The sequence below is a fragment of the Peromyscus californicus genome, unplaced genomic scaffold (assembly GCF_007827085.1).
Source record: "Peromyscus californicus insignis strain IS unplaced genomic scaffold, ASM782708v3 Scaffold_7__1_contigs__length_154581171, whole genome shotgun sequence".
NCBI lineage: Eukaryota > Metazoa > Chordata > Mammalia > Rodentia > Cricetidae > Peromyscus > Peromyscus californicus.
Window position 1 is genome coordinate 58,450,162 of NW_026294595.1, and position 16,920 is coordinate 58,467,081.

The window sequence follows — 16,920 nt, forward strand, 5'->3', positions numbered from 1 at the left end:
ACTTGTTGTGAGTCTATGTGTTAACCATCATCTATTGCAAAAATAAGCTTCTATGATGAAGGTTAACCAACGTACTAATCTATGGGTATTATGATGAGCTAGTAGTGGTTGATTTAGTATGTCTATTTACTAGAGTAATAGTAGTAGGTTCTCTACTAGGACCTATGATCTATCTACGGACAGGTTCTTGGCCTCAATAATGGTGCCAAGTATGGGTTTCAACTTGTGGAGTAGGACTTTAACTCAATCAGAAAGTGGTTGGCTATTCCTATGACATTTGTGCAACTATTGCATCAGCGGGCATGCCTTGGCAAATCAGTTATTGTTGTGGCTCAAAGGATTTACATCATGGTAAGAGTGGTGTTTCCTTTGTCCTCTGGTAGTGTAAGTAGCAGCCTCCAGTACTGTGAAAGCTAGCTAGTAGGGATGAAGCATATAGATGACCACCAGCTTAGTACTTCCTTGTCCAGGACTCAAATGTATGGTGTATTCAGGAACAGGGCATTACTGTCAAGTTCTAGAGGGTAACCAATAGCATTGACAATGACCTATAATGTTTGAAGATCTATGGTGCCTCACTTGCCAACAACTCCAAAGGAGGTAACCCTTTCCTGTCATTGGGCTTTTTATTTATTTGCCTGTAGTATCTAGTAGGACCATTGTTGACCCATTATAAACTATCTTCATTTAAATTTTTATATATGCATTATTTTTAGAAAGCTTCTACAGTAGTAGGTTTCCATGTAATTTTTAGAATGTCTTTAGTTTTAGCTATCCTGGCAACATGATTCCTTAGGACTATATTCTAATCATAAAAGGGTTATAGAGAGAGATGTTAGCTCTAGGTTTAGACAAAAGAAGATGGAAGATGAGTTTGGAACATTGTCTGGCACCTAGGAATAAGAATGTTTCAAGAAAAGTTTTGAAGAGAGCATGTCAAAAGGACACAGTGACCAAAACTAGAATAACTTGAACAACAATAAAATGATCACATTGAATTATAATTCAAAGGAGACAAGATATTAAGTTCCATAGTAATGTAATTAAGGAACAAATACACAAATAGCCATGAAAGAATGAGCCAACCTTAATGAGAAGACTCAGTGAAGAAAAAACAGAAAGTCTCCACTAGAATACCATGGTATTATAACAACCGGTATAGGTCTACCAAAGATGGTAAAACTATTGGAGAGTTTGAAAGTTTAAAGACAAACAATGTTTTCACAGTCCAGATGAAGATGTCCAAACCGAATGTATTGACTATGGTGATGGTTGTAATATAAATCCATCAAATATTGTGAAATTCTCCCTGTGAAGTAGATTTTAATTTCTCTAATTTTGGGAATGAGCTTAATTTCATGACACTTCTGTTAGTCAAAGCAAGAGGCAAAGGTAAATTCTCGGAAGGGAATGGGTATTGAAGGGTGTTAGGTTATTAGGGCTAACTTCACAAAGTGCCACAAAGGGGTAGGCAAAATGACAGGGATTTAGTTTCCAATAGTTCTGGAAGTTAAGATCTCAAAACAAAAGTATTGCCAATGTGCTTCTACTGAAGGCTGTAGGAAGTATTCATGACTGACTCTCCCCAGGCATGGCAGCAGTTTTTTGGCTCTTTCAGGCATTCCTGGGGTTGCAGTACGTCAACATCCCTCTCTGCCTCTGTCTCTCTGTCTCCTTGTACCTCTCCTCTCTCTCTCACCTCTCTTTCTCTTCTCTCTCTCTCCTCTTTCTCCTCTTTCTATCTTCTCTCTCTCTCTCTCTCTCTCTCTCTCTCTCTCTCTCTCTCTCTCTCTCTCTCTCTCTCTCTCTGTGTGTGTGTGTGTGTGTGTGTGTGTTAGTATGGAAAGGAGAAGGAGAATACAGAAGCAAAAATATCTTCTGGAATGATCAATTTACTGTATCCAGGCAGTAGTTAAAAGTCTCTGAGCAGAGCCACTGACTAGAAGGAAACTAAGACTAGAAGCTCTTACTTTAAGGGTTGTCTGTCTTCAGTAAAGAGAGAAAAAAAAAAACAAAAGAAGAAATTATTATGCTAAGCCACTAAAAGTGGCTATTTCTTTGGGACCCAATTTCCAGCATGCTTACCAAGGCAGTACACTGTCCAATGGGATGGCTTTCCCTGGTGTTCTGCATCTTAGGTTGGATGCTGTTCACACAGAATTGGCATTGGTCATTCTTGGGAATTATCTCTAGGCACATTATATACTGCTAACTTAAAAGCTGACAATTTTTTATAATGATGTTCAGGAATCTGTCTTAGAATCTCTTTTCTAGAATGATTGACTTTGTAAAATTTTCATCTTTCTAATTATAAATTTTCTAGAGAACTATTATTCTATACTTGTCCCTAGCATTACAAATAAATTATAAGATGACTATTAAAGAAACATTTTATAAGTGAGATTTTCTCATAAATAGTATCTCCTTTTATATTTTATTATAAAACTATTTACATTTATATAAATTCAATGCATAGCTTTATTAATAGAAAATAAACATTATTTATTAGTAATATTAGAATCCATTTTGCTATGTAAATATTTAATCTTAAATATAATTGAGTAATTTATTTTGAGAATTGACTAGACTGCATTCAAAAACTTATTAACTTATTAATGAAAGTTTTATAAAGAATGTTTTTGTGGAAAATCTATGTTAATCTAATTGACCTCTAATGTATACTGAGTGTGTTAACCTATGGCTTGATAAAAGTCCACTTAAATCATCTTTATCTGTCTATATATCAACTGTGGGTATAATATTTCTATGTTTTGATACACTTGTTCTAAGCTTTTTATGGCAAGATTTAATTTTGGTTATTATATGGGTTATTAGTGTCATTTTATAGATTATAATCTGGCAGAAGGATGATTAGGTAACTTCTCTGGTGTCTTAAATTAACTTTATTCACTTATCTTTATTTTAAGTAATTTTTGGTTTCATATCCTAATATTCTTGATGGGATATATGATGTTCTGCTCCTCTGTATGCTTCAAATAGCCTTATCACCATACCTTGCAGAGGCCAGATGTTAATGATTTCAAGTAGGAAGAAGTAGATTATTGAGTGGGAATAACTGTTCTCTCTTGAGACATAAATTCTTTATTAGTTCAAAATAATCTAAAAAAAAATGAAACTCTGAATTGCCAATATGCAGTAATAAACACACAAAACCCTAAAAGGCATGGTGAATAGAAAAACACTATGGAGTGGTTGGATTTGCAGATTGTAAGACACCTTGGCTATTTGGTTTCATTCACATTCCATAAATGAAGAAATGACCTTCCCGAAGTGTCAGTTGACTTGCTCAGGGTCACTCCAGAGTCTCAGGACAATGGCTCTTGATGATGCCTCCTTTCTCTGAGTGTTTGTTGGAAACTGACAGTGATGGCTGCCCTAACTCTCAGGATGATGTTGGAGATGCATGTGTGATAACACCCATTTGAACATCTTCAAGCGCTATAACTTCTCCCCTTGAACTGCTTTCAGGCTCCTGCCATGCAGGTATTTCTATGTTGTTCTCAACACAGGGCCTTTCTTCCTAGATCAAAATCCTTTCAAACTATTTATGGCCAAAACAAAATCATGTAATATCCCAGGGCAGTGTTGTCCATCCCAAGAATAGATACTGGTTTTGATGGGCAACTGCTTCATCTTTGGAAGCTGTTCTTTGCCTTTCTTATCCCCTTTATGACTACTCTGTGAATCTTTAGGCCTTTCCTTATGGAAGCTTTTTCTCTCTACTGGAACTATATTTCTGGATTTGTTCCTTCCTTTCAAAAATTCTTTCTAGATTTTAACAAATAACAAAAACAAAGAAACTTTCTTTTATTATACCAGAACCCACCACAAAATTTTCATATCTAAAAAAATAAGCGAATTGTTGTTCAAAAGCCATCCTTCACACTTGTAATTCTACTAGGGAAGCTGATTTTATTGATACATATGTCTTTGTTGTGTGGTTCTGCACTGTTCATCTGCAGGTCAAAACTTCATGGTAGGATTTGCACCTCTCGGCAAGGAAGGCTTTTGCTATGAAGCTCATTGTTTCAAGATTATGTTTGATCCTTTTGAAACACTTGTTTTGGATAGTAATCCAGGCATATGTAGTAAATGGGGAAACATTAAGTGTTATCCAAGGAGCTGTGAGTCAATTAAAACTTTTTCATCTGAATAACTTCTGATTTAGACCCTTCATGTTTCTAATTTTAGATCTTCCTTGGTCTAGAGTTATGAAAGAATATAGCTGAGAAATTCTTTAAAACAGCTTACCATACACACCAATTTATTTTATTCTGACATGAGCTTTAATTGAACCTGCTGGATGCTCTCTGTTAAGTATTTGAATAGCATATGAAAATACATGATGTTTAAATATTCAAAGGCAAAACTCACTTGAAAGAAATACTTCATGAATAATTGATATAAAATCAGGGCCTGACCACAACATTACAAATTACTGTCTAAAAGTCTCTACAGTGAGTAGGTCTTTAAAAATAGAAAGCAGTTTGATCAAACACAGATGTTTCTATTTTTAAATTCTTGGCACACTTCCTTAGTAGAAGATCTTAGCCCCACAGGGCTTGAGCCTCAGGCAGCAATAATGGTTTGATATAGGTACACATGCTTATTGCTATGTTTGTCTTGAGATGGCTGGTGTGGAAAAGTGCTGTGGGGCAAAGATTGGCCTTTGCATCTTTTAGGTGTTTGAGCAGTGGGTGTCTGTTTGGGGTTCTGCATCAAAGAAAATAGATAAATTTGTACAGGGTGCTTGTAGTTGTTACAAAGAAAAAGGTTTACTCCCTTATAGAGTTCATAGTGCATCACCTTTTAATCTTTGAATGCTTGAAAAAAACGTTGGGAATAAAGCTTACCAACCTTAAAGGGGAAGTGTTGATTAGTGTGACAGGGCTCTAAGGATCGGTGAGGTGTTCTTGGAAAAGGACCACTTATAAATATGACAGATTATGCTAAGCCAATTTAATTTTCTCTGTTGCTCAGATTTCTGGTGAGGATATTTAATGATGTTGACTTGCTAATACTATCAGTTACAATAATTCCCCTAGCTTGTAAGAGAAAAATAACAGGCTTTCTCTGGGATTTTCTCTTGTAAAAAGCCATTTTTTAAGTCTTTAATACACAACTTTATAGGATAATACAAATAACGGTTTATGTATCTCTGTAGAATCAACACACTCAATGATTTTCTTCAACTCTGTAATGACTTGAGCATTTTAAAAATAATATAATATGCTTTTTAAAAATTATATAGTATGCTCAATGTAGAATAATTTCAACTAAGTTAGTGAAAATGAGACTTGAAGGATAAAGCACTCAATTAAAAGGTCTTGTTTATAAGTTACTTGTGTTTTATACTTTAAGGCTTTTTATTTGTTCTTTTTAGATTCATAATTTATCAAATTCAAGATGAAGCCAGCTTCCAGTTGCAAATACAGAGCTATATTAGTTAGGTTAAGCAAAAGGTGGTTAGTGTCAGAAGGGTATTTCCAAACCTTTGAAAAGACTAGAGAGAAATCTCTAAGTTAAGCCTTGAGGAGGAAACTAACATGAGTAACTCAGAGCTAACACTTCCTGGAATCTTCACTTTTTCCAACTAGGAACTCGGGGATAAGCTGAAGCATCTCAGAACTGCAAACCACCAAACTGTTTAAAAACACTCAGTAGTTTCAAAGTAAAATCTTCAATCACTTCTTAATTACCTCTGTGCTTTAGAGGGTTGTGAGATGCTGTAAATGTCAATTTTCTCTCTCTCTCTCTCCTAGATTTCTATGAGGAATAGATGTATCTCAGTCATGGTTGGAGATATGGAATAAAAAGAAATAATTCTGAAAGTTAGGCAAGGCTAAGAATCACCTTTAGAGAATGTTTGCTTAATTATAATATAATTGGCCTCCAGGAAGTGCACTCTGTCCTGAATTTTGTTTTTGAGCAAGCTCTGTTTCAAGAACTTTTATGCAGCAGCAAATTAACTAAGAAGCAGCACGTTACCATATTACTCATTTCATTTGTGTACATATTTACTTGTACAAAACTCTAGCCTTCCCAAAGATCAACAAAACAACTGAAAACAAATGTTGGGAAAGATTGGGAACAAACAACAGGGCTTAACACTAGCTCAACTTAAGGAAAGGCATGCCTGGTAGTGCAAACAGAGCCAACTACCCAGGGCTAGAAAAAAGAATTTTGGAGGAGAACTTACAACCACCATTTTATTAAGCCAGAATAATCACTAATTGTATTGTAAATATTTGTCATTAGACTCACAAATAAGTGTAGTCCTTACTTCTCACCAAGAAAACTTCTCTTTGCAACAGATGGAGATCATTACAGAAAACTACAATCAATCAAAATGCAGAGTTGTGGAGCTCTCAGTTCCAGTGGACACATCTACAAAGCAACTACCATACCTAAGGCTCAGGGAATACTGAGGACGTGAGGCTAGGAAAGATTGCAAGAGGATCAGTGAGCTTGGTATGAAATTGTGTCTCCTAATATGTCAGAATCCACACCATAAAGTCTCATCAACATGACTGCCTAAATATGAGCTGAAGAAGGGCATCAACAATAGACATGCTAACGTGGATTGGGAAAGCCCAAGAGGCCTCAACCCTACACAAAGAACTACAGGCAACTAAAGATATATATATATATATATATATATATATATATATATATATATATATATATGCAACATTGTACAGACTGATGTAGTATTAATATATTTAGGATATATTAAATACATATATATATATATATATATATATCATGTAACAATAATTAATGAAAAAGAGGCCATTAATTTGAAGGAGAGAAAGGTGGGATATAGGGGAAGGTTTGGAGGGACAAAAGGGGAAATGATGTAATTATATTATAATCTTAAAAAAGAAATAATTAAAAAATTGTAGCCTTCCAGACTTTCTAATATCCAGGAATAATAAATAACCATAACTTGAGGCAAATGAATTAATTTTATAAAATGAAGTTTTCTTTTCTTAGCGAAGCTTTACTCAGCAATTTCTCAACTTGCACATTATAGTCTAAATATCAAGCTATTATAGGTATTTAAAAGTTTGATCAAAAAATTTCATATACAACATGACAAAAATCTGTTCGCAGCATAGTTTATGATACAGTTCATATGGTGCACATTGCAGAATGAGGTTGCCTAAGCACTCATTACTAAGTGACTACAAACATGAAACTTCATCAAATAGTGATATTTCTCTCAGGTCCTGGGGCATGAAATGTGCTAAAGGAAAGTAATTTGGGGTCCTTGTGAGCACATAGGTAGCTGATAAAATAGATGACTAGTTTTGATCACTCCTTCACCCCACACATTTTAGTATAATTGTGTAAACCAAGCATTGGCTTTCTTCATTATACATACATTTATTTACTGAGAGGCTATGGTTATTCATGGGAAAATCAGTACACATAGTCACGTAAATAAGGTTATAAATGCATGTGACAGAATTAAGAGAACTTCAACCAACAGGAAAATAAAGTGTCTTCCATATTGGCTTCTAGGAGAGTCCAAAGTATAGGTGACTCCTACCAAGATATTTAGTTTTCTTTTTATTTTATAATTAATTTAATTTTACATATCAGCCATGGATTCCCCTGTCCTCCCTCCTCCCACCCCTCAGCCCCCCCCCAATTCTCTCCCTATTCCCACCTCCTGTGAGGCAAGGTCTCCCCTGGGGATTCAGCTTGGCTTGGTAGATTCAGTTGAGGTAGGTCCAGTCCCCTCCTCCCTACACCAAGGCTGAGCAAAATGTCTCAGCATAGGCCCTAGGTTCCAAAATTATGATGTGAGCATATATGTAGACAGAAGGGTGAATCTCAATCTTAGCTCCTGATAATAGCTTGGAGGTACCATGGAATATAGATGCAAAGTGATCTGAGGCATGGAGAAAGGCAATTGGAGATAAGGGATATTAACTAATTATGTGCACATGTATGATCAACTTGCTTTCATTGCTAATATTAGAGGTTATAAAGCTGATGTTCCCATTATGTTGAATATGTATCCTGTCATGTCAAACATGGTAGGAGTTGGACCTCTGAGATCAAAATCATAGGAGGAGTTGGAGGGAGGAAAGGAAAGGGAGACATGATGTAACTGGGTTTTAATTGAAAGATTAAAAATGTGAAATAAAAAGAGTCAACTTTTGACACTCACCCAGACCCAAATGAAGAGTTAACATTTTCATTTGGTTCAAGCCACCTCCAAATCTCTAAAAAGCAAACAGAGCAAGAGTTATTACTGTGATCCACAGGCCAGGGGTGCAAACATAATGGGAACATATGGCTTAGCTAGGTGACCTCTAATATTAGCGATGAAAGCAAGTAGCTAAAAGCAAGTGAAGTTACAAAGTTTATTCAGGTTTTTGATGGTTCCAAATCTAGTGATCTTTGATGCAGACTGACAGAGAAAAGGATGAGTTTTAGGTCAGATAGCTGCTTGATCTAAAAACTAGCTAACAACTTTGACTCCCTTTTCTCCTTAATTCTCCAATATACTTCCTAACAAAACACCATCAGGTCTGTCTCAAGAGCACTATATAACTCTGCCCTGTCCTTTCACTGGTCTTTATAACACCATTACCCTCTTTTAGATCTTTATCCAGATCTACTGTTAAAGAGTATCTCTGCCCGTTGTCATGACTCCACTTCTACCTATTGCATCCTTTATATTACTGGACTGATAATTCTCTTTCAAAAACACCTGTCACTTCTCTTATCAGTGTAGTTATTACTCCACATTGGAGATTTTCTTAATCTCATGTGTGGAATCCAGACCAAATGAGACCTAACTATGGGGCAGGGTACAGATAACATGTATAGTGAATAGTCACTGATTCACTAGCACACATGAATTTGCAGGATAATGTATTATTTCCAACTATTCTTTACCACCTGCATAAAGCTGATTTTAAGTAATCATCATTCTAATGGACTTGGATTTATTACTATAATTATAATTGAAACTAAATGTAATTAATATGTATTGAACTTTAGCAATCATTGAAATTATATCATGAAACTCTGTTACTATAAATTGTTAATTAAATAAAAGTTAGGTGAGAATATAGAATTCTGATAAGTTTTGAATGCCTGATTTAGTGTTCCTTACCCAAAATGGATTCTTTGACATTGTTATTAATCAAAATGCATGTGGGTCATTATCATTGAACTGCCATCATATAACTCATACCGGGGAACAACAGTAACGAAGTTGGATGCCTCTCTTTTAAAGATTTTTCTGTTATTCCAGTGAAAATGGTATCTTTCCTATGTTATGTGAAGGCTGCTACCTTGTTTCAAAAGCAGCACGATTTCAGGAACAGGGTTATAGATTATAAAAATAATGAGAACAGTGCCATTCATAAGGAGATAGTCCTCTTTTCATCTTTGTTTTAAATTAACATACAAAGCAATATATTTCATTGTGGAATTTTCATACATACTTTCTTGTTCAGAAATTTACTTATTAAAGAGTCTTAGAATTTCAGAACAAAAAATATTTTTTTTTTTTTTGGTTTTTCGAGACAGGGTCTCTCTGTGTAGCTTTGCACCTTTCCTGGATCTCGCTCTGTAGACCAGGCTGGCCTCGAACTCACAGAGATCCGCCTGGCTCTGCCTCCCGAGTGCTGGGATTAAAGGCGTGCGCCACCACCGCCCGGCAAATATTTTTTTATTCTTTGCCCTTAACTGGAAATCCACAGAGAAGAACTTATTTTTCATAATAAAGAAATACTTCCATGTTTAAGTCAGTTTAAGGGCACTAAGTCAATTTTCCTTTCTAAAATGTCATGAGTGAATAGGTTTTTTAATTAAAGTACTTCAGAAAGAAGATAGAGTAAACACATTTTCCCAAACCCTTTGCTAAAAGCAATGTATTAACATGTCATTGGGCAAGTAACAACCTTTGGTTTTAGTTTAGGAAGCAGGATATGGAACAATATAAAAACCTGCAAATAGCTAAAAATAATTTTGAACGAAGACAAGGAACCAGGGAGCTTTATGCTCTCTGACTTTAAAAAGAACAGAGCTGTTTTAAAGAAAATAACAGGGGATTAGCATTAATTTAAAGAAAACAACAGACATGCAGACCAACAGAGCCATAAGCCACAAGAAATCCTGGAAGTGAAGGAATCAACAGCAATGGAGGGTCAAGAAAGATGGGAGTAAATTCTTGTAGAAGGACAGTCTACTCGATAATCGCTGTTGGAAGAACTGATCACCTGCATGCAGATGAATGCAACTAGACCCCTCCCTGTCTTTCACCAGTTATAAAATCCACATGAAATGAATTTAAAACTGCAAGAATAACCTTTAATTATGAAATTACCAGAAGAAACAGGGCAATTACTTCAGAGTATTGAAACAGGCATTTTTGGGTGGGGAGGGGGCATCTCATAGGAAAAAAATAAAGAAGACAAATAGTACTACATAAAACTTAAATGCAGCCAGTCACTGGTTGTGTACACCTTTAATTGCAGCACTTTGGATGCAGAGGCAGGAGGATCTTTGTGAGTTCAAGGCCAGCCTGGTCTATTGAGTGAGTTCCAGGACAATCAGAGCTACACAGAGAAACCCTGTCTCAAAAACCAACCAACCAACCAACCAACCAACCAGCCAGCCAGCCAGCCAGCCAGCCAGCCAGCCAGCCAGCCAACAAACCAACAAAAACTAAAGAACCAAAAACTGAAATCCTTTGGCGTAGCACAAGACACACTCAGCCTAATACACAGACAACTTATAGAATCAGTAAACATGTTTGCAATATGTAATTTAACACCATAGCTCATATCCAGAATATGCAAGAAAATCTAAAAGTTCAATAACAAAAAACAAATTACCTCCTTAAAAACGGACCATTAGCAAGGCTACACAAAGAACCCTTTCTTGAAAAATACAGGAACCCCCCCAAAAAAAACTACCCCAAAATAGACCAACAGATCTAGACATGTTTTGTAGATAAATGTTTGTGTGTATATATATGTTCTTGTGTGTGTACAAGTGTGCATGTGCATTTGGAGGTCAGAAATTAATGTCAGTTGTCTTCCTTGATCACAGTCCATTTTTGAAACAGGATATCTCATGGAAACTGTAATTCAGCAAGTCAGCAGACAAGTAGAGTAGCAATTCCCAGGAACTCTGCAGTCCCTGCCTCCCTAGCACTGAGATTACAAATGCATGCTAGCACACACAATTTTTTACATGTGCTCTGGTGATCTGAATTTAATTCCTCATATGTCTATGACAAATATTTTACCAAATAAACCGCCCTGCTAAAAAGACATTCCTTAAAAAGAAGACATAAAATTGCCCAGTGAGTACATGGATATCAATAACACTAATCATGAGGGAAATGCAAAAATGCAATGACACACCTTAGTAGGGTTAATACTGTCAAAGAGTTGGAAAATAGCAAGTGCTATCAATGATAAGCAGAGAGGGGAAATACTTACATTGTCATGGTAAACGAAAACCCCAAACCAGGAGTTTCATGTCCAAGGGGAGGAGAAGATAGATGTTCAGCTCAGAGATAATCTTCCCTCTCTGTGTCTCTCTTGTTCTCTTCTCTTTTGTAATATGCTAGTATAACCTCAATAGATGGAATAAATCTGGCCAACATGGATGATGGAGACCCTTGCTAAATATGTTTTTCAAATATCAATACCTTTTAGAAATACCCTCATAGATACACCTGAAAATAAGGTCTTACTATATATCTGAGCATCCCTTGACCCTGTCAAGTAGACACATAAAATTTGCCATTATATCACCCTTTCTTCTGTGAAATACAAAACATTACAAGAAATTATATATTTACCTATACTTTTAAGGATGAAGTATTCTTTTAAAATGGGGTAGATATATTTCTAAAACTTATATCCCTTATACCACTCACTTATTAATAACTATTAGAATGCATTGAACTACAGTAATGTTTTAAGATGATGGTGGCTTATTGATTCCTGCAAATAGTAGTGTTGACATTGAAAATGATCTTGTCCTGGAACTGATGATCTATTTGTGGCTGTCTACTTTTAGGAACACTTTATCTGGATGTATATTATCTTCCATATTTAATGGAAGTCAGGATGACCATGTGCCTATGTTCACATGTTCATTTGTTCTCTGGTCTTAAAATCCACCTTCTATGTATTGTACTGTTTGGATTAATTCCCATTTATAGTGACCTCAATATCTATTCATGCATTCCTTTATAGAGGATTATTATAATCACCATTATTATTTGATCACTTATTATTTACCACTTTTAATTGCATCATAATATTGGATTGATTTTAGATTTCAATTGTTGTAATTATATTTTGACAGCCTGTGATACACCTAAGCATTCCAAAACATTTCATTTGTCTGTTAGCATAAATTTTATTTCAATTATCACTGATTGATTTCTATCATAGAAATGATATCTAATGTTAATAATGATATTTTTAAAATAGAAGATTATTGTTTTAATATTTGATAGTTTAAAGGCAATTGTCCCTACTGGAAAATATTGCTTCTTTTCTTTTTTTTTCTTTTTTTTTTTTTTTTTTGGTTTTTCAAGACAGGGTTTCTCTGTGTAGCTTTGCGCCTTTCCTGGAACTCACTTGGTAGCCCAGGCTGGCCTCGAACTCACAGAGATCCACCTGGCTCTGCCTCCCAAGTGCTGGGATTAAAGGCGTGAGCCACCACTGCCCGGCTGCTTCTTTTCTTAGAGCTGAGGAAAATAGGATATTAGGGGGTAGATAATCCTGCATTGCTTATGAGACATATAAAGTATATATTTATACATATGAACGTAATGATATACATCACCTTAATATTCATATTTATACCCAAATCTCTGATTTGTAAACTTTCAACACATGCATGAATATCTTGATACTAGAGTGAACAGTCATTAACTAAATATCAATGTAAATATTATTCATTTCATCTCTAACCAAGATGCCAGTAAGAATCACAATTTAAAACCATCCCAGTATGAAAGCAAAGCTATGCACTTATTTTGACAATAGTTTCTTTCGCGTGTATTTAATCTGCTGCTGCTGATCTTGCATTCAAACTATAGTAACAACAACAACAAAAAAAGACTGACAAAGATTTGCAAACACCTTCAGACAAAACAAGACCCTTATTGAACTAAGTGGACCTAGCACAGAATGTTAATTCAGTATAGGTGGAACAATCGTAGAAGAGGATTTGGCAAGAATACAGGAAATATTTGTTTTTATCTAAGTGGAGACATGATATCAAAGAGTTCCATTTGATAAGTCTAACACAACACTTTGGCTGGCATATTTTGTTTCTCTCTCTCTCTCTCTCTCTCTCTCTCTCTCTCTCTCTCTCTGTGTGTGTGTGTGTGTGTGTGTGTGTGTGTGTGTGTGTGTGTGTGTATGTTAGCATTTAAAGTGTTGTAGAATTTTTACTGCTGTTTTCCATAAGAATATGATATCCCAGTGTCACCCTACCAAAAAGAAATATCAGAGAAGTTTTTATGGAAAATCTTCATATGTGTTCAGTAACTCTATTATTTATTTTTATGCTTCAACATGAAACACATTTACCCATTTAAACTTTTCATATACTTAGCATAAGCATGATTTTTTGTGTGCTTTACAGATGTAGGTATGTGTAGCAGATATTGCCTATGAATGGATGAAAAAGACTGAAAGTCAGGGCCAGGCATGCCAAAGCACTGTGTGGGGTGAAATTCATTCTCCAATTTGGGGAATTATGGTCTATGCTGGTGAGTCTCATCAGTAGATTTGGGAGTAAAACTCTAGGCTATGATGTTTTAGTGTCATTCATCACTGAAGGAAATGACACAGACAATTGTGTTCTTAGCACCACAGTTTCAGCTCCATTTTACAAAGGAAAAAGGCTCACCTTTGTTGGGCGTGGTGGGATGCATCTGTAATTCCAGCACTCAAAAGGTGGGAAAGGGAATTTGAATTTGAGATCAGCCTGGTCTTCTTACACACACACACACACACACACACACACACACACACACGCACACTGGGGGTGGGGGGGTGGACGAAATCTTCCCCTTTCTACCAAATCTCTCCTTCATTGTTGACAGCACCAGGCACTTCCTATAGCTCTTTTTCTCATGAAGATTTACTTTGGAATTTTCTTAGAGGACATCAAAAGATTAAAGGACTTTTTAAAGGTGATTTTTTTTTTAATGAGTAGTATATCTCAGTGATAATGCACTAGCTTAACATTGGTGGTGAAGACTTACGTTTTATGTTTGATCATGGGTCTCAAAAAATGGTTAATTTTTATTCTTACCGGAATACATGCTATTAGCTTATTTTGAGAAGCATAAAAGTTCCTCCACTCAAGCTATAGCTCAACTGTGAGCCCCCTGCTCGCTGTTTCTGATCTATCCTTAATTGTAAGCCTTATTCCACTTTCCCAAGTAGTAGGAGGAAACACAAGCTTGTAAACCTAACAGGAGGAGGAACAAGATGCGATTTGCGGCAGATTGTAGAGCAAACTGGCAATATTCCAGACTCTCCAACCCACACAACACTTAGGGTCTGTCTATAACCTTATCTGACCAGTAATATACTTTGTTTTAATCTTAAATGTTTAATACATTGATCTAATTATAATACGTAGCATTAGTTCCTACCTGATTATAATGTATAATGACATATGCATGTAACCCTTTGCTGTAACTGTTATTTTATATGCAATTACAATAAGCCACTACTTGATTTATCTTTATGATAATTTAATTTCATAGCTAGATGAGTTGCAATTGATTTTGTTCATATCTAGAATCAATTTTAATACCAGGGATTTCTTGTTTGGGTGATATTTTTAAAAGTGTCGAATGTGACCTTTTCATTGTTGACTTTGGAGAATTTATTGTGGCTTTTCCTCTTCTTTTTTTTTTAAAGCAATAAATCTTGACGTTTATTATTGTTCAGACTCATCTGAAGTCTGTAAGTCTGTGTTAAAATTCATTCATTTACATTATTAAGGAGAAAGAAGTTCACAATGGTTATGGACTTATTACTGTTTTTCAACTGTTCAGATTGGCACAGTGAATACTGAAGGAAGGCAAACTAAAGTAAATTTGAATCCTATTTGCCACCTAGAGACACGGTGTAACATAATAGGCTGTGACTCTCACTCCCATAGTCTATGATAACTACATGTTCTAGATTTGATGGGACATTAACACACCTAATGAAAGACTTTTCTGCTGGCACCATTGTTTATAATGGAGGTTTTATGGTTCCTCTGCTACAGTGTAGATGGAAAGGGGAAGTTGAACTAATGAAGTTAGCCACTGTATTTTCTGCTAGTTGAACCCCTAATCTCTTTTCCTTTTTGTCAGTGTGCTCCTGTGACTATATTCTTAATTACAACATGTGAGTGTCTAATTTGTGGCTCAATTAATTTGTATTTCTACCACGGATATCAATATCTGTAGTAGCAACAACTGGAAATATCTTTGACTTTGACTAATCTGTGAATGGAAAACTGTATGGCTTGTCTAGGTCCTTGGATGGCTGTTTAGAGCTGCTATCTACTTGCCCTGGATTGTTATGTGAGAAAGAAAAAAATTAATTCCCGTGTTCTTCAAATAATATGTTTTCAGTTTCTTGGTAACAACAGCTTAGACTTCAGTCTAACTAACAGATTACTCAGGAATTCTTTTGTGGTGCTTGTGGCTAGGGAGTTTGGATAGTTGTGTCAAGGGAACTTTTGAGGAGTAGAAGGACTGAAAAAATACTGAGTATAGAAGAACAGCTACAACCTGGGAGCTTTAGATGGAGTGGAAAGGGGGATTAGAACAGAGTTACTGTGGTTTTGAAACCCAGCATCCTTTCTCTAATGGCAGCCTTGCTGTGTCACCCATTTCGAGCATTTAACGTGGCTACCTTTCCTACTGATATCTTTCTGCATCTGTCTTATAATAAACAGGTATTATTATTTTATGAGTTCAACTCTCCCTCCCCTAAAAACATTTTTAATAATGGGTGAGCAAACCTATACTGGCTAGGGTCTCCCCTTTAGCAAAGACTCACATTATCCCAACTCTGCTTCCAGTGTCCATATGCGCTCCAGCTAGTTAGGTCTGTTGCTCTGGAATCTTGTCTACTTACCCTCTAAATCTAAATTCTTCATAAAGGGCCTCATGCTGACGAGGCTAGCAATATAATGTGGAATTACACCGATAGCCCAAGATTCTGTGTGTATGAGATGATGCTTAAATGAAGTGTGAAATGATGCTTAAGTGAATTTTAAAAGAGAAGGTGTATAAAGAGTTAATCACAGAATTTAAAAATGTAAGTCAGTCAAAATGAAGTGGAAATAACCAAATATAAGGGAGTACTATAGGACCTTAAACTAGTTATCCACAAAAGAGAATTTTTCATTTTAAAACCTGTGCATAAATCCACATGTAGGATTTGACTTCACCTGTACTGTCGCCTCCTTTGTCACCTGTCAATCACAGATGGTCACCACATCTTATTCCTCTGTCCTGAGTCCAATCTGCAGCAGGCATTCTTTTGTGCCACCAACCAGCTTCCAAATCATCAAATGGAGACTTATTATTAGCTATGAATGCTCAGTCTTACGTTAGCTCTTATGTTGTTCTGTTTCTCTTCACCTACATTATGTCTTGGAACTTTTTACCTTTCTTTCTGTATGTCCTACTTTCACTGATTCTCGTGTCTGTCTGTCTGTCAACTGCCTGGCTTCTGTCCCGGGGGAGTGTTCCTCTCTTTCTCCCTTGTTCTTTCTTCCTCGACTCTCTTCTCTCTCTAGATTCCTCCTTCTATTTATTCTCTCTGCCCACCAGCCCCTCCTATCCCTCTTCTGCCTAGCTGTTGGCTGTTCAGCTCT

At 36.0% G+C, this 16,920-nt stretch overlaps 1 long non-coding RNA gene across 2 annotated transcripts in view; it reads left to right on the forward strand.

Annotated features, from left to right (window-relative positions):
* Positions 1-16,920, forward strand: part of LOC128102228 (uncharacterized) — a 102,107-nt gene that overhangs the window by 30,436 nt on the left and 54,751 nt on the right. For both annotated transcript variants that reach the window (XR_008215359.1, XR_008215360.1), the window contains exon 3: positions 6,336-6,492. This is a non-coding gene — a long non-coding RNA (uncharacterized LOC128102228). The remainder of the gene's footprint in view (positions 1-6,335; positions 6,493-16,920) is intronic.